Here is a 24,891-nt window from a genome sequence, read left to right on the forward strand (position 1 = left end):
TGTGTGTGCGTGCGTGTGTGCATATGGAGTCTTTCCAACAACCCTGTAACACAGGGTTGCTGATTGGAAACCAAGGCAGCTCACAACAAGAAAAAATCCCTTTAAAATCTAAAACCCATAAAAAAGTATAAACAGTTGCAAAACAGCTTCAAGTGGCATGATTCTGAATTTTGGGTTGGGTGAGTGCAGTTCCTTATCACTTGAGGTTGCAGTTCTGTGCATGCTTCCCTGTTCGAGTAAGCCCCATGGAATACATTGGAACTTGCTTCTGAGTAAACATACAGGATTGCACTATAAATATATTTACTAGTTGTGTAAATAATAAACATCTTTGACAGTCATGCTTATATAAATATTTCTTTGTACTATGTCCCAGTAAGTATCTGATTTCACATTATGGTTGTACATGATTATTTCCTCTACATTTTAAGTCTGCCTTTCTTCCTTGGAGTGGTCACGGTTCTCCTCTGTTGTTTTAATCCTGTTTAGGCTGAGAGATAGTGAGTAGCCCATGGTCACCCAGTAAACTTTATAGCTCATTTCCATTTTAAAAAGTAATTAAAACAATTTACATGCAGGCAAAGTTTATGAAGTAGATCCACACAATACATTGAAAGCACATGCAACTCGCATTTAAATTGCATGACTTCCCCGAAAGAATCCTGGGAAGTGTCATTTCCCACCACCCTTAACCAACTACAGTTCCCACGATTCAGTGGTGGGATTCATGTGCTTCAAATATGTGTTGAATGCAGGGCCGGTCCCAAAGGGCGGCTAGGTCAGGCCAAGGGCCCCTGGAGCATCAGGGGCCTCTCAATAGGATGTGGGAGGAGTAGCACTCTTTTTCCACGATCCACAGCAGAGAGTAGCTGCTGTGGATCACAGAGAGGGAGCTTCTTCTGCCCACCCGCCTCTCCTATCTTTTGAGGCTGTGTGGGCTGCATGTACAGGACTGCCATTAACCAAGATGGTGGCTGAGGTTTCCCTAAGGGGCTGAAGCCTCTGGCGCCATCTTGATTGATGGCAGTGATGCGAGCTCGTAGCAGCCTGCACAGCCGCAAAAGACAGGAGACAATGAGCCAGCGAACAGGCGGGCGGAAGAACCTCCCTCCCTGCGAGAGACAGGTAGGGGTGTGTGTGTGCATGTGCACGTGTGTGTGTGTGTGAGTGTGCATGCACATGTGCAAGTACGTGCATATGCCGGATCCTAGGGCAAGCTGGTGCCCAAGGGTCCTGGCATGTCTGGAACTGGCCCTGGTTGAATGTGCTTTAAATGAATGGTGTGGATCTGCCCTAGGTATGATGTGCATTCAATAGTGAATTGAAAATGACAATTTTAAAATATACTTTTTTAAACAGGGGAAGGGTAGGGCACATGCTTTGCATACAAAGGTCCAAAATTCAATTTCTGGAAAAGACTATTGCCTGGAATCCTGGAGAGCCAATGCTAGCCCATGTCATCAGTACTCAGCTAGATGGTATCAAATAGCCTATGTCTGTGTAAGGCAGATTTCTTTGTTCCCCAAAGAGGAAAGAGACCGAAGGACCACAGTGACTCAAAAATTTATTTATGTATTTTATTTACAACATGTATATACCGCTTTATTGTAAACAATCTCAAAGCAGTTTACTGAAGGAATTAAAACAATGAAATTACTGCCAAAACCAGTTAAAGACAGATATTTAAAAATATTCAAAATAATAAAACTAACAATGAGTTAAAAAGAGATAAAAAACACAATAGCTTCTACATGCCTGGATAGGCTTGCCTAAACAAAAATGTTTTTAGCAGGTGCCAAAAAGAGTACAATGATGGCATCTGCCTAAAGTCAATAGGCAGGGAGTTCCAAAGAGTAGGCCCTGCCACACTAAAGGACCGATTTCTTACAAGAACAGAACAAGTGCTATGTGGAACTCATAACATGGAAAGCACACCTTGAACTTGGCCTGGTAGCAAATTAGCTACCAGTGCAGATTTCAGAGCAGAGGTATTATGTGCTGATAGGGTCTCACTCATGTCAGCAATCGTGCCACAGCATTCTGCACTAACTGCAGCCCCCAGGTCAAGTTGTGCTGCATGGGGATTTCTGTATCCATGACTGACTGGCTGCCAGAATTTTTTTAGTTTTGGTTTTTGATTAGGAATCCTGACTGGTTGTGGGATGCTGATTTCTCTGCCCCGCTCATAGGAATCTTGTTGTGGTTGGTATGGTATTTCATTTAGGAAATCATCACTGTCTTTTGTTTTTCTTTTTCTATTTGCATTTAATTTACCTTTAACCTCACTCCCTTCCATCCATAGAAGCAACAGCAATGATTCCATGCGCTCAGCTCAACCCCCTTAAATCCTCTGATGATGCACCTTGTTGGCTGCATGACGGTTTGTTTCTTGCCCAATAGTGGTAAAAGAGAATTCACATACTGGGAAGTGTGGCTGCAATTTCTGTTGTTCCCAAGCTGCTGCCTGTGAAGGTAGACCAAACCATGTCTGTTTTCTCTCTGTCAATTTTTACTCACTGGAATTGGGCTGGTTGTCAAAGTGAGTTTATAGCAGCCCACAGGTAGACAGAAAAGGGTAGAGAATCTTCTTACTCTTACTCATTTCTCAGACCTCTTTCTGAAGTGAAAGGTCAAATCTGTAAAGAAGTTTGAAGCAGTCATGTTAAAAGGTAAGGGCAGGGCATTCCAGGCAGGGGGTTGCCAACCCTGCACGGATATGGATATCTTTGCAGAGGATCCCCTAGTCAAGCTTTACTGACAGCACAATCCAAGCCATATCTACTCAGCAGTAAGTCCTATTGAGTTCTATGGGGCTAAGTCCTTTAGTAAGTGTGGTTAGAATTACAGCCTTCAGGGGCATCCATCTTTACTCCTGAGTGCTTCTATTATTATTATTATTATTATTATTTGTTAAACTTATATACCGCCCGACTAGCAAGCAGCTCTCTGGGCGGTGAACATAAAAACATATACAATAAAATTACAGGATCTGATATAACAAATACATAAAAAACCATCTAAAATGAAATTACAACATTTACTTAAATTAACTTAAATTAAAATGCCTCAGAGAAGAGAAAGGTCTTAACTTGGCGCCGAAAGGATAATAGTGTCGGCGCCAGGCGTACCTCCTCGGGGAGACTATTCCACAATTCGGGGGCCACCACTGAGAAGGCCCTTGATCTTGTTACTACCCTCCGGGCCTCCCTGTGGGTCGGGACCTGGAGGAGGGCCTTCGTAGCAGACCGTAGTGTACGAGCCAGTTCGTATCGGGAGAGGCGTTCCAGCAGATATCGTGGTCCTGCGCCGTATAAGGCTTTATAGGTTAGTACCAACACTTTGAATCTAGCCTGGAAGCATACTGGAAGCCAGTGTAGGCGGGCCAGAACAGGTGTTATATGCTTAGACCGCTTGGTTCTTGTTAGCAGTCTGGCCACCGCATTTTGCACTAGCTGTAGCTTCCGAACTGTCTTCAGAGGTAGCCCTACGTAGAGCGTGTTACAGTAGTCCAAACGTGAGGTTACCAGAGCATGTACCACTGATGTAAGGTCCTCCTTACTCAGATAGGGACGTAGCTGGGCTACCAACTGAAGTTGGTAGAATGCATTCCGTGCCACCGAGGCTACATGAGCCTCAAGTGACAGGGAAGAGTCTAAAACGACTCCCAGACTACGAACCTGCTCCTTCAGGGGGAGTGTAACCCCGTCCAGGACAGGGTATGTATCCACCGTCTGACCAGAGAAACCATGCACCAGCAGCATCTCAGTCTTATCAGGATTGAGTCAGCTTGTTAGTTCTCATCCAGTCCATTGTCGTATCCAGGCAACGGTTCAGCACATCGACCGCCTCACCTGAAGAAGATGAAAAGGAGAAGTAGAGCTGCGTGTCATCAGCGTACTGATGACAACACACTCCAAAACTCCGGATGACCGCACCCAACGGCTTCATATAGATGTTAAAAAGCATGGGAGACAAAACCGAACCCTGCGGGACCCCATATTGGAGAGCCCACAGTGTCGAACAATGTTCCCCAAGTATTATCTTCTGGAGACGGCCCGACAAGTAGGAGCAGAACCACTGCCAAGCAGTGCCTCCAACACCCAATTCCGCAAGCCTCTCCAGAAGGATACCATGGTCGATGGTATCAAAAGCCACTGAGAGATCAAGGAGGATCAACAGAGTTACACTCCCTCTGTCTCTCTCCCGACATAGGTCATCAAACAGGGCGACCAAGGCCGTCTCGGTGCCAAAACCGGGCCTGAAACCCGACTGAAATGGGTCTAGATAATCGGTTTCATCCAATAGCGCCTGAAGCTGGCCAGCAACCACTCGTTCCAAGATCTTGCCCAAGAATGGAACATTCGCCACTGGTCTATAGCTGTTAAAGTCCTCTGGGTCCAAGGAAGGTTTTTTCAGGAGTGGTCTCACCGCCGCTTCTTTCAGACAGCCAGGGACCACTCCCTCTTGCAAAGAGGCATTTATCACTTCCTTGGCCCAGCCAGCTGTTCCATCCTTGCTAGTTTTTATTAGCCAAGAGGGGCAAGGATCCAGTACCGAAGTGGTTGCACGTACCTGTCCAAGCACCTTGTCCACGTCCTCGAACTGAACCAACTGAAACTCATCCAACAAAACATGACTAGACTGTGCTCCAGACACCTCATTAGGACTAACTGTCATAAAATAGGAATCTAAGTCCCGGCGAATGCGTAAGATCTTATGCTGGAAGTGCTCAGCAAACTCATTACAGCGGGCCACCGATGTATCTGCCATGTCCTGTGGGCCTGAATAGAGTAGCCCTCGGACGACTCTAAAAAGCTCCGCTGGGTGGGAGAGAGATGACTTAATAGTGGCGGCGAAATGTTGTTTTTTTGCCGCCCTCACCGCTTCTACATACAGCTTGGTAGAAGCACGGACCAGCGCATAATTGCATTCGTCGGGAGTTCGTCTCCAACTCCGCTCAAGCTGTCTCCTATCTTGTTTCATCACTCTTAGCTCTGGAGTATACCAAGGAGCTATCTGAGCTCTACAAAGGAGAGGGCGCACAGGGGCGATCGTGTCCACTGCCCGGGTCATCTCTGCATTCCACAGATTAGCCAGGGCTTCGACAGGAGCGCCAGTCCTATCAGCCGGAAAATCCCCCAGAGCCCTTTGAAAACCTTCAGGATTCATTAGTCTCCGGGGGCGGACCATTTTAATAGGTCCCCCACCCTTGCAGAGGGAAAAGGCCACTGAAAGTCTAAACTTCAGCAAGCAGTGATCTGACCATGACAAAGGGAGAGATGTAAGACTCCCCACATCCAGATTACTATCCCCATGTCCAGTAGCATCTAACATCTCTACAACACTAGGCTCCTTTCTTCCTACAATGGCTTTCTGGTGACTGGCCTGACCTGAAGGCACTTAAACCCTTCTTACCAGAAGTAAGTAGGCTAGATTAAATGTTTCCTACCCAGGCTCCATGTTTTAGCTAAGATTTCTGTCTTAATTAACCTGGTAACCCACTGCATATCCCATAACAACCTGCTGAAATCCTTGTTGAGCCCCAGATAGCACATCAGGGACAGTGGGCAGAGGAGGATGAGACTTTTGAGAGCCTTGAGGGAGGGGAGAGCACTAGCAGCCCTCCAGTTTCTCTGGACAATCCCCTGGGTGACTTAGACCCCGCTTCACCTGAAGGCGCCTTGCCACCTGCAAGCACTCCGCCAGAGCCTTTGGGGAGCAATCTCACATGCACGCCAACTTCACCCCCCCAGGACTCCCCGCCTGGTCTTTCAAACATTTCCCTGCCAACTTGCTCCCCACCTCCTGAAGTCGAGCCAGCACCTAGCCAGCCTTTACTTTCTGATGAGCAGTCGGAGGCTCGCCTCCCCTCGCCCCGAGCAAGATGACACAAGAAGTGGGACAGTCAGAGGGTGAAACCACGCAGGAGTTGGAGATTACGGGCGAAGACCTTCCCTACTTAAGGCGGTACCCCCCTGACTGAGGTGCTGAGTCAACTTACTCCACATGCTGCAGAGAATTCTTAGTTACCATAGTTAGCGTCAGCCTAGATAGATCTATGAAGCGTACTGCTTTTGATGTAACCGTGACTCTAATAAGGCAAGAATTATTGCCAGTCTCACCTCCGTTTCCTGTGCCGGGCTCTGGGCAGGACAATCCTGTAACTTATTATATTACAAATGTTCTGGTTTATTTTTGTCCTGCTTTTGTTGTGCTATAGGCCCCAGGGCTATGGGTCACATTTGACCAAGGCCAGAGCCAAATTGGGCCCATTCAGATGTTTTTGGGCCTCAGCCGAGTTGGGTTTTGACAGCCATAGATTGCTATGGGCCAACTTTGATGATCCAGAGTGATCCAGGGCTGTCAGGGGGTGAGGCATTCCTTCTTTTGTGATACTGATGTGCAAAGGAGGGGAACAATCCTGGGGGATGCTGTTTTGCAAAAGGCTTTCCTGCAGAAAAGCCCTTTGCAAAACAGCATCGCAAAAGATAAACTGACCCCACTCTAGGTTGGGGGGGGAGGACAGGCAATCTCTCCTTCCCCTTCCTCCTCCCTAAAAATTTTAATTAGTTTTTTTAATCCTAATTAAGCATGAGACCTGCCCCAAAACTTATTTGGGAGGGTTCTGAGCCAAGGTGGGTGGACCCTGAGTTGGCCCAGGGTGGATGAGCCTGATGTCCCCCTCCAGATTGGAGCCAAGAGGCAGATGGGGGGGGTCTGTGCACAGCTCTAATATCCCCTCTGGACAGCAGTCATGTGGAAGCATTGGGGAAGCATCACAGAACAAACTAAAGCAGAATGAATGTGCTATGATTGTGTCAAGAGCATGTTGCAGAATACATCTGCAATAAAACACCAGTCTGGAGGGGCCCTCCACCTGTCTTCCTGGTCAGCAGTAGTTGGTGTGACTGGCCTTTTCAAAGTCAGCATCCTCTGTGCTTCCTTATTACTGAAACAATAAACTTCTGCAATTTGAAAAGACAGGTGCAAATGCACTCATTAAAGAACTTCTGTATGGTTTGTGGTTTGTACAGCTACCTGAGTGGAGATTATTAAATGACTATTTTTTTGTCACCGAGCTGAGAAGCAAGTAATAAGACATCTCATTTTCTTTATACTTTATAGAAAGGTCTCTCTATCCAACAGCAGTAAGACAACTGTAGTTACTGTATGCTGAGGGCTAGCTCTAGGATTGAGGGGACCTTTGGCAAAATGACATCTGGTGAACCCCTCTTACAGTAGTGCCTCCCCCAACACCCCAAAGGCTTATCTGGCAGTGGTAGGAGCCAAAGAACTCTTGTTGGCTGGACCTGAGAAGCTGCCCCTTTCATTTCCTACAATGCCCCTGACATACTGTCAGTCTAGAGCACTGTGGGAAATTAAAATGATTGTCTCCACTGGGGAAAAATTTAAACGGTGGCTTTCTAGACCCAGCTACCCAATGCTCATTGGAGCATTATTTATTCAGGACGTTTATAATCTGCCCTTCACACAAAGATCCCAGAGTGGAAATGCATACACATTAAAACCAAAATTAACCATATAAAACTAAAATAACAATATTATTCATACTAAAAACACAGAACAAGAAAACTACAAAGCAGCAGCAGCAGCAGCAGCAAAGCCCAGGACACCTCCCCCCTCCCCAACAGAGGTGAGTGCTCACTTGCCAATGAAAAGAAAAAAGTGTTGCAGTGCAGCACATCTCAGAAGGGAGGTCAGCTCATTCCTTAGGCTTAGACAGATTGGCAGAGGTGTCCCAGGGTATGCATCCCCTGTGGGTCCTGATAGGTGTTAGCAGTTGTCAGGAGGTGCTGTGTGCCGCTGACCCGGGCCTGTTTACACGCCAGCTCAAGGGCCAAGCTCCCTTCTGGACAATCTTCAGAGGGGAAGGGCTCACGTGTGAGTGGCGGGTGGGTCCAGAGGCAAAACTGGCCAGGGCAATGAATTTTACCTCTGCACAGTAGGTTAGATTGTACACAAACTCACACACCCTGTTTATCCATCCAGGCAAAAGAAGCATTACCAAAGTTCAAAGTCACATTCCAGCCCAGCCAGGCAAAAACACTCAAGAAGGGTGCAAAGTAGGACCAGTAAGGGGTGTAACCTAGGGAGATGGTTTCTGGTTGAGGAACAGTCCCATGGGCAAGACACAGAGGTCTGGAGGATCACATGTGGCCTCCGAGGTTCCCCATCTTTGATTCACAGGATTAGTTTACTGTTTTTTCTCTGGGATCCTTGAAACTATTTAATGTCAGCCTAGGCTGTTTCTGCACCAGACATTTGAAGCACTACGATACCATTTTAAACAGCCATGGTTTTCCCCAATGAATCCTAGTAACTATAGTTTGTTAAGGCTGTTCAGAGTTGTTAGGAGATCCTATTACCCTCACAAAGGGACGACGGATTAATTGAGAAATATAGCTCTGTGAGGGGAATAAGGCTCTCCTAACAACTCTCAGCACCCTTAACAAACTACACTTCCTAGGATTCTTTGGGAAATGCTATGACTGTTAAAGTGGTACAAGAAGGCTTTAAATGTAAGGTGCAGATGTGGCCGTAGTGCTGCTCAAGTGCACATGATGCAGTTGTAGCATTGTGTCCAACCATAGTCCTTATCTGGAATAAATCATCATTAAACTTTTTTGAGGGGGGGAAATTAGCATCTTTGCAACTCAGTTTTCAGTAGACAGCATTTTAAATGCTATTACCAGCATGAAAAGAAGCTATCATTATCATTAAGGAAGTACAAAGTTCTGTGCGGAATTGGATATCAACATACTCATACATTGGAATGCATAATATTGTATTGATTAAGAAGCAGATTATTTGGCATTCTTGCTTAGCTTTGGCAACGAAAATAAATTCATCCATTCAGGGTATGTGTTGCAAAATTAAAACCCTGAAATTGAACATTTGTTTTGGAATAATTACAGTAATCTCAGCTTCTGATATTTGTTGACCATCAAAGATATGATGACTTCTTAAAATTTGAACAAACTCCAGAGCATCATGGCTCAGGATCATACTGTCCTATACATTAAGCGCCCAGAGTGGAATGTGTGAAATACATTTGCCCTATTCCAGGCTTTCTTTGCACACTGATTGAATGTGGATCTGATATGAACATTTGGATTCAGATGAGAGTGTCATCTGCATTGCAGTGTAGATGGGAATGTGGAAATGCACCCACTCTCTTGCATTCTGAATGACACCGTAATGCAGCACGGTTGCAGCATGATTGGAGCCATTAGCACTCATCTCATTCTGTCCCAGCTCATTCACTCTGACCCACCCCTGAGGTGTGCATAGCATGCCAGCCTTTCTGACTTCTGCACACTGGGAAGAATGTAAAAATGGGCCTTATGAACATACCGCTGTATGCACCATGGTTGAGACAGGGTGGGCACACTCTTATGTTCCACCTAATATGTGGAGGACAGGCTCAGAGAGAGTGTACATGTAGAAGCTGGGGACAGCACCAATCAGAACAATCCAATTCCCCACTGAATATGTGGAGGAGCAGCATAAAGAGATTGTCTTCCAACCTAATTCACTTCATGAGACCAGGTACTAATTGGTAACTTCGCAACCAATTCAATGGCTGTGGTGATTATCACTCTAGAGGTGTATGAGACACATTATCAAGACCCTTTGGACTTACCTACCATTTTATTTCTCTAAAAATAAGTGCTGAAATGGGCTAATGATCAACCATTTGGATCTTTTCTAAAAATGTGCATGTATATGCCCACACACAACAAAAGAAAATTCTTGCCAACTTGTATGCTACCTTATGTGCAGAGTGGAAAATAATTTGCTGCAAACCTCCTGCAAATATGTTTGTGGCACAGCAGCTTTAGGAATGAGTAATTTTCTCCAAAATAAGTTTTAATAACTTGAACATTTAACATCAAGGAGATGTTGCCATAGCAGCAACATTTTCACCAATGCTGAATATGAGAAAAATATGGCACCACAATTGTCCATCAACAGCCTACTATTGAAATCCATGCTCTCTACTTAATGTAAAAACAGTGGGAAATTTGAACAAATGTACACTTCTAGGCAGATTCCTGCAGACAATCATCACAATTTTGGATCCTTGTACAAGAAATACAAGGGTAAACCAGAATGCTAATATCCCTACCAGCCAAACTGCAAGGTAGTCATTATAAGCTAGTCCCACTACAAGCCAAATTACCTAACATATGTGGAGGTATGAATATTCATACCCTAAAGAGAGAGTGCAGCAATGACACAATCATTCAGCAAGGAAGCTAAAAATGAGCTTGAAATAAAAGGGTTGTGCATTTTGAATCTTCTGGTTTGTAGGAAAATCCTGGGTCATTCTATTTATCTAATAAATTTATATCTCACCTCTTAGTCAACTTCTCACAAGATCGCAAGCAATATAAATATACACACAATAATTTATAATATAAAAATCAAATAATCAATTCAAAATGCGCAGATCAAACAATAAAAAACAAAAAAGCAAACTAAGCAGCAACCTAAGATTATTAAAATATAGACAAACCCAACAGTGGCAAACAAACCCAGCACTTGAGCCCTCCTTCAGTAAAAAGCCTGAGAAAATGGATGTCTTCAGATGGTTCTAGGATGCCTGCAGGGCTGTGATTTGATAAAACCTGGCTGGCAATGAATTCTTCAGCCGTGGAGCTACCACAGTGAATGACCTCTGCCTTGTATCCACCAGTTTCACTACTACTGGTGATGGGCAAATGAGAAGGGCCTCTTGTGCTGACCTCACAGAGCAGACAGGGTGATACAAATGTAGGCAGTCATTTAATTAATTTGGATCCAAATTCTTAAAGTCTTTTAAAGTCATAACCAGTGCTTTAAATTGAGCTCAGAAATGCAGCTGTAACCAGTGCAGATGGTACAATACCAATACCTGTGTCACATACTGTGATTGTCTGGCTCCCAACAAAACTCGGGCAGCTGCTTCCTGGACCAGATGAAGTTTCCAAACTGTCTTTAACGACAAACTGTCAGGGATCACCCCTGCCCAGACCTCAGATTTGTTGTCTCCTCGGAAGAAGCAAGGGGAGTTGTTATTATGTACCTTCAAGTCGATTACAACTTATGGTAACCCTATGAATCAGCAACCTCCAACAGCATCTGTTGTGAACCACCCTTGTAAGTTCAGGTCTGTGGCTTCCTTTTATGGAATCAATCCATCTCTTGTTTGGCCTTCCTGTTTTTCTACTCCCTTATTGCATTATTGTCTTTTCTAGTGAATCATGTCTTCTCATGATGTGTCCAAAGTATGATAACTTCAGTTTCATTATTTTAGCTTCTAGTGATAGTTTTGGTTTAATTTGTTCTAACACCCAATTATTTGCCTTTTTCACAGTCCATGGTATGCTCAAAGCTCTCCTCCAACACGACCTTTCAAATGAGTTGATTTTTTTCTTATCCGCTTTTTTCACTGTCCAATTTTCACATCCATACATAGAGATCGGGAATACCATGGTCTGAATGATCCTGACTTTAGTGTTCAGTGATACATCTTTGCATTTGAGGACCTTTTCTAGTTCTCTCATAGCTGCCCTCCCCAGTCCTAGCCTTCTTCTGATTTCTTGACTATTGTCTCCATTTTGGTTAAAGACTGTGCCAAGGTATTGATAATCCTTGACAAGTTCAATGTCCTTGTTGTCAACTTTAAAGTACATAAATTTTCTGTTGGCGTTACTTTAGTCTTCTGGATGTTCAGCTGTAGTCCTGCTTTTGTGCTTTCCTCTTTAACTTTCCTCGGCATTCGTGTCAAATCATTACTGGTTTCTGCTAAGAGTATGGTATCGACTGCATATATTAAATTATTGATATTTCTCCCTCCAGTTTTCACATCTCCTTCATCTTGGTCCAATCCCACTTTCCGTATGATATGTTCTGTGTATAGATTAAACAAATAGGGTGATAAAGTACACCCCTGTCTCACACGCTTTCCGATTGGGAACCAATCGGTTTCTCCATATTCTGTCCTTATAGTAGACTCTTGTCCAGAGTTGTGCATCAGAACAATCAGATGCTGCGGCAGCCCCATTTCTTTTAAGATATTCCATAGTTTTTCATGATCTACAGAATCAAAGGCTTTGCTGTAATCTATAAAGTACAGGGTGATTTCCTTCCTTGGTCTATTCCATTATCCAAAGTATGTTTGCGATATTATCTCTTGTATCTCTTCCCTTTCTAAATCCAGCTTGGGCATCTGGCATTTCTCACTCCATATATGGTAAGAGCCTTTGTAGTAGAATCTCGAGCATTACTTTTCTTGCATGGAATATTAAGACAATAGTTAAATAATTACTGCATTCCCTGGGATCCCCTTTCTTTGGAATTGGGATCTATATTGAACACTTCCAGTCTGTGGGCCATTGTTTAGTTTTCCATATTGACATTTTTTTGTCAAAATGTGGACAGATTCAGTCTCAGTAGCTTGTAGCAACTCTATTTGTATGCCATCTATTCCTGGTGATTTGTTTCTTCCAAGTATTTTAAGAGCAGCTTTCACCTCACATTCTAACATTTCTGGTTTTTCATCATACGGTTCCTCTGTGAATGAATCTGTCATCTTTGCATCTCTTTTATAGAGTTCTTCAGTGTATTGCTTCCATCTTCCTTTTATTTCATCTCAGTCAGTCAGTGTGTTCCCCTGTTGATTATTCAACATCCCTTCCCTTGGTTTAAATTTCCTTTTAATTTCTGTAATCTTTTGGAATGGGGCTCTTGTTCTTCCCTTTTTGTTGCCCTCTTCTATTTCTATACAATAACTATTGTAATAGTTCTCTTTGTCCGTACGTACTAGTTGCTGTATCGTTGCATTTAAGGTTCTGACCATGTTTCTATCTCCTTTTTGCTTTTGCTTTCCTTCTCTTTAACCATTTTAAGAGTTTCTTCAGTCATCCATTGTGGTCTTTGTTTTTAACTAGAGGTATTGTCTTTTTGCATTCTTCCCTGATAATGTCTCTGACTTCACTCCATAGTTCTTCTGGTTCTCTGTCAACTAAGTTTAAAGCCTCAGATCTGTTCCTTACTTTATCTTTATATTCTTCTGGGATATTATTTAAATTGTATTTTGGCATTATGATTGCTTTGTTGTTCTCCTTTAGCTTTACTCTGATTTTCGGTATTACCATTTCATGATCTGTACCACAGTCTACTCCTGGTCGTTTTCACAGAAAGTATGGAACTTCTCCATCTTTTGCTACCAATTATATAATCAATTTGATTCCTATATTGACCATTTGGTGATGTCCACATGTACAGTCGTCTTTTCGGTTGCTCAAAAAATCACAGAATCCGTTAAGTCTTTCTCCTGCTTCATTTCTATCTCCTAAGCCCCATTTCCCCAGAATCCCTAGTACTTCTCTGTTCCATACTTTTGCATTCCAGTCCCCCATGATTATCAGCACATCTTGTTTTCGTGTGTGATCAATTTCTTCCTGTACTTCTGTGTAAAATCTCTCCAATTCCTCTTCTTCTGCATTTGCTGTTGGAGCGTAGACTTCAACCCTCTAAGATATATTCATGCTGCCAGCAACCCTGCATAGGTAATAGATTCAGATGTCCCTGCCACAGAACTGGAGATCCCCAGCCCAGTTGCCTGGGTTCTTAGCTGTATCTCAGATTCCCCCCCCAATCATTTTCCCCAGGGCTACAGGAGCAGAGGAGTCAGTGAACCAGAGGAATTTCAGAGCTGCAGCCAAGGTGCTGAGGTACCTGCATGTGAGGTTAGTCAGGAGAAGGGGAAGTGCATAGAAGCACCTGCTCAGATCAGAGCCTGGCTGAAAGCTAGGAAGTGGTGGGACCTCCAGCTCCTATAAAGCTTCCTGTCTGAGCTGCTTTATTGCTGATGCAAGAGATCCCATCCCATCTGACCTGGAGAAATAGACACAGTCCCATGTACAGAGCATTGCAGTAGTCTGGTCTGGATGTTACTAGGGCATATCAAGTTCCTGTTTCTTAAATCAAGAAAAATTACTATTGTGATCAGATTCTAATGTTTGGAAATTTGCATGTAGAAGGTTGCACATGCTACCTCTGCCATCGATATCCCATTGAGCTCCCAACCTTTCCCTGTTGGCTAAGGATATTATGAGTGGCTTGGAACAATCAAAGAAAAGTAACCATAAGCACTAGCCAACTTGACAGAAATCTGACGCAGAAATTTGCTCAAGTGTTTTTCACAAGCAACCTATGGTCAAAGCTTTATCCAAACACCTTGCAGAGGTGTAAATAGGTCAAAGCAAGCAGGACTTTGGTTATTTTGGAAGCATATCCAGTGCTGGAACTCAACTTACTGAACAGTTGAAGATAGAGTGCTTTATTACACAGCACTGCCGAAGACCCAGTAACTAAGAACTGCAATAACAGTTGTTGTTACTACCATACCCAACATGACTATCATTTCCAAACAGAACAAGAAGCCACTGCTATAATGAGAATCATCTCATTATTTCAACAGGGGCCATGAAGGAGATAGAAAGGGTCAACGTATATTAGAAAAATGCTGAATATAGCAATCAACCATTTCATGGTAGTAATTTTGAGATGGCAATTACTCCCTGAGCTAGCAATTATGATCAGCTAATTTCTAATGGGCTTCGGTTCACTCTGTGCCCTACTAAAATGATGAAGGAAGCTTTGCCCTGTCACCTCATCTCTGCTCCGGAAATTTCACCATTTAAAGATAAGCATAGAAGAAAATAAAAGCTTCCAGAAGTGATGACACCAAGAACTCTCAAAGTTGGGCTTGCATATTGACCTTCTGAGATTTCATTAGAATCCCTGAAAGGACATTTGTCTACCATTACCATCCCATGCAACATGCAGCCACGGGGAATGCTCAGTGCCAGCAGAACATCGTTGGGAATCTACTGCCCAGACACGGCCACAGACATCATCACTGTAGCCTGTCCCTCTGTCTCATCAACTGGTGCATCCAAGGGCGCATTGGTTGGCATCGCAACTATACCCTCAATCGCTTTCATGCATATGGACACATCTGAAAGTTCATCCAGTGCCCATTTTGTATTTGTCCAATTTACACTGCCTAATGGTGCACAAGGTGCATGCGATGCTGCTGCCAGCAACGTGTCCTCTCGACCCTTGCCCTTCTTGGCTTATTAAAGCTTGCCGAGGGGGTCTGGCCGAGTGGATCCAGGGTGTGGTCAACGCATCATTACGGGAGGGAGTGGTTCCAGCCGCCTTGAAAGAGGCGGTGATCCGATCACTCCTGAAAAAGCCCACCCTGGATCCATTGGTTTGTGACAACTACTGACTGGTTGCAAATACCCCCTTCTTTGGGAAGGTGATTGAGAGGGTTGTGGCGCAGCAACTGCAAGTACTCTTGGATGAAACAGATTATCTTGACCCATCCCAGTCTAGGTTCAGGACTGGTTATGGGACTGAATCGGCCTTGGTCGCCCTGATGGATGACCTTTATCAGGAGAAGGACAGGGGAAGTGCAACCCTGCTATTTTTACTTGATCTCTCAGCGGCTTTTGATACCATTGACCATGGTATCCTTCTGGGCCAACTTGGTGAGCTGGGTATTGGAGGCACTGTTTTACAGTGGTTCCAATCCTATCTCCAATGTCGCTCTCAGAGAATAGCATTGGGTGATTGTCTTTCAGCCCCCTGGCAGCTGTGCTGTGGGGTGCCGCAGGGTACCATCTTGTCCCCCATGCTGTTTAACATCTATATGAAGCCCTTGGGAGCAGTCATCAGGAGCTTTGGGGTAAGGTGTCAGCAGTATGCTGATGATACCCAGCTCTATTTCTCCATAACATCTGAATTGGGAGAGGCCATGCAAGCCCTAGACCGCTGCCTGGACTCGGTGGTGGGCTGGTGAGGGCCAATAAACTGAGTCTGAATCCTAACAAGACTGAGGCGCTGTGGGTCGGTGGTTCCTGAGTTTGGATGATTGGTCAGTTATCTGCTTTGGATGGGGTCGTACTCCCTCTGAAAGAGCAGGTCCGTAGCCTTGGGGTGCTCCTGGATCCATCTTTGTCACTAGAGGCCCAGGTGACCTCAGTGGCTAGGAGTGCCTTTTACCAGCTTTGGCTGGTGAAACAGCTGTGGCCATTCCTGGACCGGGATAGCTTGATCCCTATTGTCCACGCACTGATAACCTCCAGGCTGGATTACTGTAATGCACTCTATGTGGGGCTGCCCTTGAGGTTGGTCCGGAAGCTGCAGCTGGTGCAAAAGAGACTGCTCACTGGGGCAGGTTATCGTCAACATGTCACCCCACTGCTGAAAGAATTGCACTGGCTGCCCATTTGCTACCGGGCCAAGTTCAAGGTTCTAGTTTTGGTGTACAAAGCCCTATACAGCTCGGGACCAGGATACCTGAAAGACCGTCTTACCCCTTATACACCCAGTTGATCACTGTGCTCTGCAGGTGAGGGCCTCCTGCAGATACCATCTTATCAAGAGGTTCGTTCTGCACAATATAGGAAACTGACCTTTAGTGTGGCAGCACCTACCCTGTGGAATTCTCTCCCTTTGAATATTACGCAGGCGCCATCTCTGCTATCTTTTTGGCGACTTTTGAAGACTTTCCTCTTTCAACAAGCCTTTTAGGTTGAGACCTATCCCAGTCTGCGTCTGTGTTAGAATTGCTTAATATGTTTTTTAATAATGTTTTTAACCCTTTTAAAAAGTTTTTTTAAATGTTTTTAACGCTGTTTTGTTTTAATGTATTTTAAGATCTGTTTTTATGATGTTTTAAAGTGTTTTAGCACTTTGTTTGCCGCCCTGGGCTCCTGCTGGGAGGAAGGGCGGGATACAAATTAAATAATAAATAAATAAAAATAAGTAATGGTAGCTGTAGAGGAAGACGGGTGGGCAGTAACCACGAGGGGAGGAATATCAGCCACTGATACTCCTCCTCCTCCATTCACATGGGACAGGAGGAATAAGCCTCCCCCAGCTCTGTAGAAGCTGCCCCCATATCCATATGTATAAGAATTATGGGGAGTATCCAGTGCAGTCATTCTGATAACACAAGGATGTCTGATTGTTCAATGGAACTTCTTTCCCCCTCCCCTCTCCTCTGCCTGCCCACACCCACCTCAAATCTCCTCTGGAGGGCTGGGTGAACCTCCCAAATGGTTTTAGGGGATGTGGGGAGCATGCAGTGAGAGTGGGGAAGTTCCACTGCGCAGCTAAAACATCTTTGAGCTGACGGAATGAGTTCTTTGAATGCTGCCCTATGTGCTTTCCAGCTCTGTTTTTTTTTTAAATAAATGTGTTGTGTTGTTGAGTGGTATTTTACATTTTAAATTTTTATATTATTGTTCTTTTTATCTTTTGTGGCTTTTGATCACAAGTCACTTTGGATGGGCATTTGCCCAGAAAAATGGACTAAAAATATTTGTAATAAATGAAAAAAAGTGGAAGAGGATGGTCCAGTGCAGGTCATGAAGCAGAGCCAGTTCTACTGTTAGGCAGAGTGAAGCAGCTGCCTCAGGCAGCTGGTTTTTGGTGTCATCAAAGAGCAGTCAATTATTTGTTATTTAAGATATTATTAACAAATATGGAAAACTAAAGATGGGCCCGCAGACTGGAAGCATTCAATATATATCCCAGTTCTAAAAAAAGGGGATCCCAGGAAATGCAGTAATTATCGAACTATTGCCTTAATATTCCATGCAACTAAAGTAATGCTCAAGATTCTACAACCAAGGGTTTTACCATATATGGAGTGAGAAATGCCAGATGCGGGATTTAGAAAGGGAAGAGGCACCAGAGATCATATCGCAAACATACGTTGGATAATGGAATAGACCAAGGAATTTCAGAAAAAAATCACCCTGTGCTTTATAGATTACAGCAAAGCCTTTGACTGTGTAGATCATGAAAAACTATGGAATGCTTTAAAAGAAATGGGGGTGCCTCCTTATGCGCAACCTATACTCTGCACAAGAGGCTACTGTAAGGACAGAATATGGAGAAACCGATTGGTTCCCAATAGAAAAGGGTGTGAAACAGGGGTGTATTTTATCACCCTATTTGTTTAATCTATACGCAGAACATATACGGAAAGCGGGATTGGGCCAAGATGAAGGATGTGTGATAATTGGAGGGAGAAATATCAATAATTTAAGATATGCAGACAATACCATACTACTAGCAGAAACCAGTAATGATTTGAAACGAATGCTGATGAAAGTTCAAGAGGAAAGCACAAAAGCAGGACTACAGCTGAATGTCAAGAAGACTAAAGTAATGACAACAGAAGATTGATGTAACTTTAAAGCTGACAATGAGGACATTGAACTTGTCAAGGATTATCAATACCTTGGCACAGTCCTTAACCAAAATGGAGACAATAGTCAAGAAATCAGAACAAAGCTAGGACTGGGGAGGGCAGCTGTGACAGAACTAGAAAAGGTCCTGAAATGCAAAGATGTATCACTGAACACTAAAGTCAGGATCATTCAGACCATGGTATTCCCGATCTCTATGTACAGATGTGAAAGATGAACAATGAAAAAAGCAGACAACAGAAAAATCAACTCATTTGAAATGTGGTGTTGGAGGAGACCTTTGCGCCTTCCATGGACTGCAAAAAAGACAAATACTTGGGTGTTAGAACAAATTAAACCAGAACTATCACTAGAAGCTAAAATGATGAAACTGAGGTTATCAAATTTTGGACACATAATGAGAAGACATGATTCACCAGAAAAGACAATAATGCTGGGAAAAACAGAAAGGAGTAGAAAAACAGGGAGGCCAAACAAGAGATGAATTGATTCCGTAAAGGAAGCCACAGACCTGAACTTACAAGATCTGAACAGGGTGGTTCATGACAGCTGCTGTTGGAGGTTGCTGATTCATAGGGTTGCCATAAGTCGTACCCGACTTGAAGGCACTTAACAACAAATTGTTTTGAAATACCTCCCCAGGAGAGGCACTTGTGTGGGATGTTTCTGTCTCAGATGTCAAAGTAACTTTGCTACCTTTGAATACTTTGAAATGGTGAACCTTGATTTGGAGAGAGAGGTCATCATTTGCTGTCCCACATCAACAGCAAAAGATCTTGAGTCAAAATTATGAACCCACAAATCCCTGCAACTGGTTCAATTCCAGAATGCTGTTTTAGTTCATAATGAGTGAGACCCCCAAACTTAGACATTACCAAGTGTGTACACCCAAGAGCATTCCCCATCATCCTCTGCAGCATTCAGAGAATTGTTGACATACACATTGACATGGAAAGGGTTCCCTGGAAGTAGGTTTGAAAACCACAGCATTATGTTAAAGTTTCTAGGATTGCATTCACATTGCTAGCTTATTCCACCAGTTTTCCATTGAACTACCCTGTAATGTATTAAACTGATAGAGTTATAATGAATGATCAAGCCATCAACTGAAGCATCTCAGGGAGACCACTGTAAGTTCAAATTGTTAGAGGAAATCGTTATGGGATACGGCAATGCTACCTTTGTCCTTCCAGACAGAATCCATTGATTTGACGAGTGCCAGGACTGGTCCTACCATTAGGGAGAGTGGCTGCCTCAGGCAGCAGATTTCACGTACCATGAAAGGGCAGTAAAATTATTATTTGGGTTTTTTTCTGCCAGGAGAGGTGTTTGTGGAATTTTCTTCTTCAGGCAGCAAAATGTCTTCAGCTGGCCCAGAGTAATGATGAGCCAAAATATGTGGAAGCACTCTTCATGAACACTTTTGCCCATTCCAAATAGGGTATTCCCATTTTTGTTAGCTTCCATGGCGTGGGGGGAGCATCCGAACTGGGCCAAAATACTTGTGATGCATGGCTCCATGGCTTCCACTAGCAGTGCACAATGTACTGTTATATTGCCATCTATTGTTACCAGAAGCCATGTTGGAAGCCATGAAATCAGAAACTGTGGTAGACAGCTTGTGTAGTAGCAGCAGCAATGGAGGCAAGATCACCTAAATGTATTTTACAGCAGCTGCGGCAGCAGCAGCAGCCGCCTCTGCTACCGCCAGTCCCATAGCAGTAGTGGTTTCCATGCCAGTGGTGGCAAGTAGTGGGGAAATGAATCCCTTCCAGGGAAGGATTTGAGGTCTGAGAATGCTGAAGCAGATTTTAGAAATCAGAGTTATACATTTCCTTTTTTGGTGAAGTTAGATCCATGGGTCCTGCAAGGTCCCCAGCAGAGGTATATGCAGCTCATGTAATGTCCCTCGCCACCATGCAGAAGAGCTTCCACAGTCAAGAAGGGAAGAATGTCCACTACAAACATGAAAGCACTTGCCATGATGAGAGGGATAGGAAAGATACATGTGGGCTGCTTGCCCTGTTCTTTGAGAGCTCAAGGCTGACAGAGGAAGCTCTTTCCCCTCCTTCCAGGAGGAAGGGCAGGATATAAATTTAATAAAATAAAATAAGCTTGGCAGTGTCGCATCAAGGGACCGAGTCAATAGGCTTAATCAGGAATCCAAGCCATCCAGGTTACTTGCAGGATCTTGGAGAGGTCACAGGATCTGGCTGTTATCTGCAAGCACCTGGATCCAACTAAAGCCTTGTATATATGAATTGGACAGTTAAGGTAGTAAGCCATGCCTCCCCAGAGGAGCTGGCTGACTGTTACAAGCCCTCCCCTGATTTTGCGATCTTTGACTACAAAGAATACAATAATTTATTGAAAAATAAAAGATTATCATATTCTATTAAATTTTGGCATTGCCTTGACCTAGCAGCCCGCCAAGGAAGTCAGCAGGAATTTTGGAGCCTGATTCACGTCTCCCTTTATGATAAATCTATAAATTCAATCCCTCCGATTCTTCCAGATACTTGGGTCACACATTTTCAAACTATATTTGGTGATTTAATACCATCAACCCAAAGTTTGCCATCTCTTCCTCCAGACTCTCCAGTATGGCCCCCAGTGTCGGTCGAGGAAATTGACAAATTAATCAAGTCTCTACGTTTAGGCAAGGCCCCTGGCCAGGACATGATTTCTCCCGACCTATACCAAGCCTACTCCCTATGGTGGTGCCCCATCCTGGCGGCTCTATTTACTAAAATAAATAATACTGGATGTATTCCCCAGGGGTGGAGAACGAGCATAGTGATTCCGATATTCAAGAAGGGTGATCCCGCCTTACCTTCAAATTATAGACCTATCAGCCTTCTTGATGTTGCAGCAAAGCTCTATGGGCGATATTTATTAAATAAACTCCGCGATTGGGATAGGGAACATTCTATTATATCTGAAGTCCAGGCAGGTTTCAGAGAGGGAGCCAGCACGCTGGACCAATTGTTTATATTGCATCATCTCATTGGGAAAGTTAAAAAGGGCCCATTGCATTCTCTTTACTTAGCGTTTATTGATTTTGCCGCGGCCTTTGATTCTGTTGATCGCACTTTACTATGGCAGAAACTAGATAAGGATGGCTTAGATAAAAGGCTTTTATGGCTTCTTCAAATCCTCCATTATGATACAGTCATAAGAATACGCCTGGGACTTAATGGTACGCTTTCCAAAAAAATCCCAATGATGAAAGGAGTCAAACAGGGATGCATATTGGCACCATTTTTATTCAACTTTTTCATCAATGATATTGTCCCAGTAATGGCCTCACCAGAGTTTTTTCCTCCAGCGGTCAGGAACAGGAAGGTGCCTGTTCTACTCTACGCTGATGACTTACTTCTATTATCACAGAACAAGATTGGCCTTAAACGTATGCTTTTGGCACTACAGGAATATAGCGATTCCCAATCTTTAAAAATTAACTATTCAAAGTCAAAAATAATGGTGTGTGGGAGATACAGCAGATCCAGAACCATCTGGAGACTAAATGGCCACACTCTAGAGCAAGTATCCTCCTTTAAATACTTGGGAATACATATAAACAACCAATTACACTGGTCCCACCAGTTAGCGTATATCAAACTACAAGCTCTCAGAACATTGGGCCTATTTAAAAAATTTTTTTACTCAAAGGGTGGCCAACTAGTAAGACCTATGCTTAATCTCTATAAAGCTAAGCTTCTTCCCACGATTTTGTATGGAAATGAGATCTGGGGCCACTCACTAAGGATGACCCTCGAGTCAATCCAAAATACTTTTTTTAAACAAATCTTGGGCCTCCCAAAAAGTACCCCAGCCGCTCATGTGAGACTGGAATTAAATGCCCCTTCCTTAATGGTTAGACTTGATTTATCATTTCTACGCTATTGGAAAAAACTTTCGCTCCTCGACTCATCCTCCCTGATAAAACTATGCTGGGAGGACCAAATGGAAAATGGGGGCTGGGCCTCTAACTTTTTTGCCCTTGGTTTCCAATATCTTTTGACGCCCACCCTTCTTACAAATTTTAACCCAGATGCGCTACGTAATTTCATGTTCGAACATGGCCTACAAGTGGATAGAGCAGCGATTGCCACCTCATCCTTTTCCCATTGGTTTCCACATATTATGCCAAATGGTACAGCCCTTAATTATTTTGATATACTAACGTTGGCCCCCCTGCGCAAAGCATACACTGAGCTGAGATTTCAGGTAATGCCTTCAGCATATTTACAGGGCAGATACCTTGGAATTCCTATTGGTGACCGTTTATGCATAGCTGGATGCAAGGTACCTGAGGATTTGGTACACTATATGCTTGTATGCCCAATGTTCTCTCTCCCACGTGAAAAATTTTAAAATCCATTGATTGCCACGAGGAAAGACCTTAATAGTTCCCAAAAAGTGATCCTTTTATTATCTTCTGTACAACCCCACATTGTGTTATCTACAGCCAAGTTTGCCTTGGCAGCAAAGAAACTTAGAGTCAAATATGCTAATAGCTGTAATTGAATTTATTAGCAAATTATTGCTTGTTTTATTTTAGTCTTGTGTATAGTTATGTTTTATGTTTTGCTTTTGTAACAGCCTTTGGCTATATACATTTAATAAACAAACAAGACTTTGCCTGTGCCTGCTTTTGAGACGAGCTCTCGTCTCAGAAGAAGCTTTTTCAGTTTTAAAATCAGTCAGAACGTTCTTTTTGACTGGTAAAGATTTTCTCCCGGGCAGGGAGGAATGTAGAGATTAACCACAAAAGCCTGTGTTAGTTGGGAAGACTGGATTTCATTAATTTATGAGAGAAGGTTCAGCCAGCAATGCTGGACGGATTTTCAAACAAGCTTTAACTGATTAAGCGACACGTTTATCTTTTCTTCAAAGAAAAACGGATTCTAACAGGCAAGCACTCTTCTTTCTATTTTTTTCATCTGGTTTAAATTGCTGCAGCAAATAGAGATTTGTCAATGAATCAGCTATAAAGAATTTCTGGGTGAGTTATAACTCTTCTCTTTCATTCACGAAATTAAGGAGGAAAGAAATTGAAAAAGCTTATCTTTGTTTTGATTGCAAAAAGCTGACCTGGAATTGTGAATTTTAAAGATACAAATGGATGAGGGATTTCTATTCCGAGGAGATAAATAAATAAATTTGATTTATGAACTTTGGAGTATTATATGTCTGGGACTATTTTTTTTTGGTCTATTTCATTTTGACGAATCTGCTTGTTCACGACGCCACTAACTGTTCTGAAGCTGTGAACTAAATTTGTTTTGCATTCCTGAACATATAAGAGATAAGGCAGGCTGTGTTGTCTACACTGTGATGTCATCAGGCCTGAAATATTAACCCAATTGTTGCTGAAATAAGAAGTGGTTTTTCTTTTTTCTTCGTGGTTTTAAGAATGGCAATCAAGAAAGTGGCTGAGAATCTGGAAGTAATTATGTTTCAGAAAATAATGGATGAGATTGAGATAACGAAACAAACCTTTAGACAGGGTAGAATGGAGATGAAAATTGAATTTGGCAAAATGAACCAGGAGCTTAAAGAAATAGGGGATCTTGTGAGAGAGGAGATTGATGAGATCAGAGATGAGAAAAGAAAAATTAAAGAGAAGATGCAATCCCTGGAGATTGGAACAAATGTGGAATCGGAAAAAGACCTGGATTTTATGGATATTAGAGATAAAGTTTACTGTTTGGAATTCAACGTTGTCTCTGAAGAAATTAATGAAGATATTAGAGATATTAATGTCTTGGATAAATTTTTGGACTGGAATGATGTGATAGAGCTTGACATAGAAAAAAATCTATGGAATTAACTACAGACATGTGACAATGGACAAACTCTCAAGAGATGTGCCAGTGCATTATGTAAAGAAAAAGAACAGAGATATGACTTTACAACAATATTTCAGCAACATATTCAGAATTGATGGCAAGGAAATATTTGTGAGAAAGGAAATTCCCATTAGACTCTTATTATATGACTATGGCTATGACAGCAAGATTATTATGGGATACTGACAATGGAAGAATGGCTACTGAAATTACTGGATTTAACAGGATTATTGAAGATGGAAGATGGAATTAACATTGATAATGGAAGAATGGCTATTGAAATTATTGGACCTAACAAATTTGATGAGATGGATTAATCGATATGTTTATTTGGAGAAAAATTGATAGATATATTTCTCAAGGAAGTGAAACCTCTCTTTGACTTTTTGTGGAAAGAATAAAGTAATGTTTATGAGATTTGATGATTAACTAAGATAACTACTGGAGGAAAGTGATTTTGTAATATAATTTAAGAGACAGGATTGTTATATATTGTAGACCTATAACTGATCTGCGACAAATCGGAAGTCAACATTTTATTTTATTGTTTAATTATTTTTGTTTTGTTTTGTTATGTTTTTGAAAATTTGAATAAAAATTAATGATAAAAAAAAAGGTCCTGACAATTCTTCCTCCAAGGTCAGAACTGGAAACTTGTCCTCCTCTGAGTCTTCCATCACAAAGTGCACAGTCCATCTGTCGTGACACTTCCAAGGCTTCTTCCTCTCAGCTCT

Source organism: Rhineura floridana, chromosome 1 (assembly GCF_030035675.1).
Source record: "Rhineura floridana isolate rRhiFlo1 chromosome 1, rRhiFlo1.hap2, whole genome shotgun sequence".
NCBI lineage: Eukaryota > Metazoa > Chordata > Lepidosauria > Squamata > Rhineuridae > Rhineura > Rhineura floridana.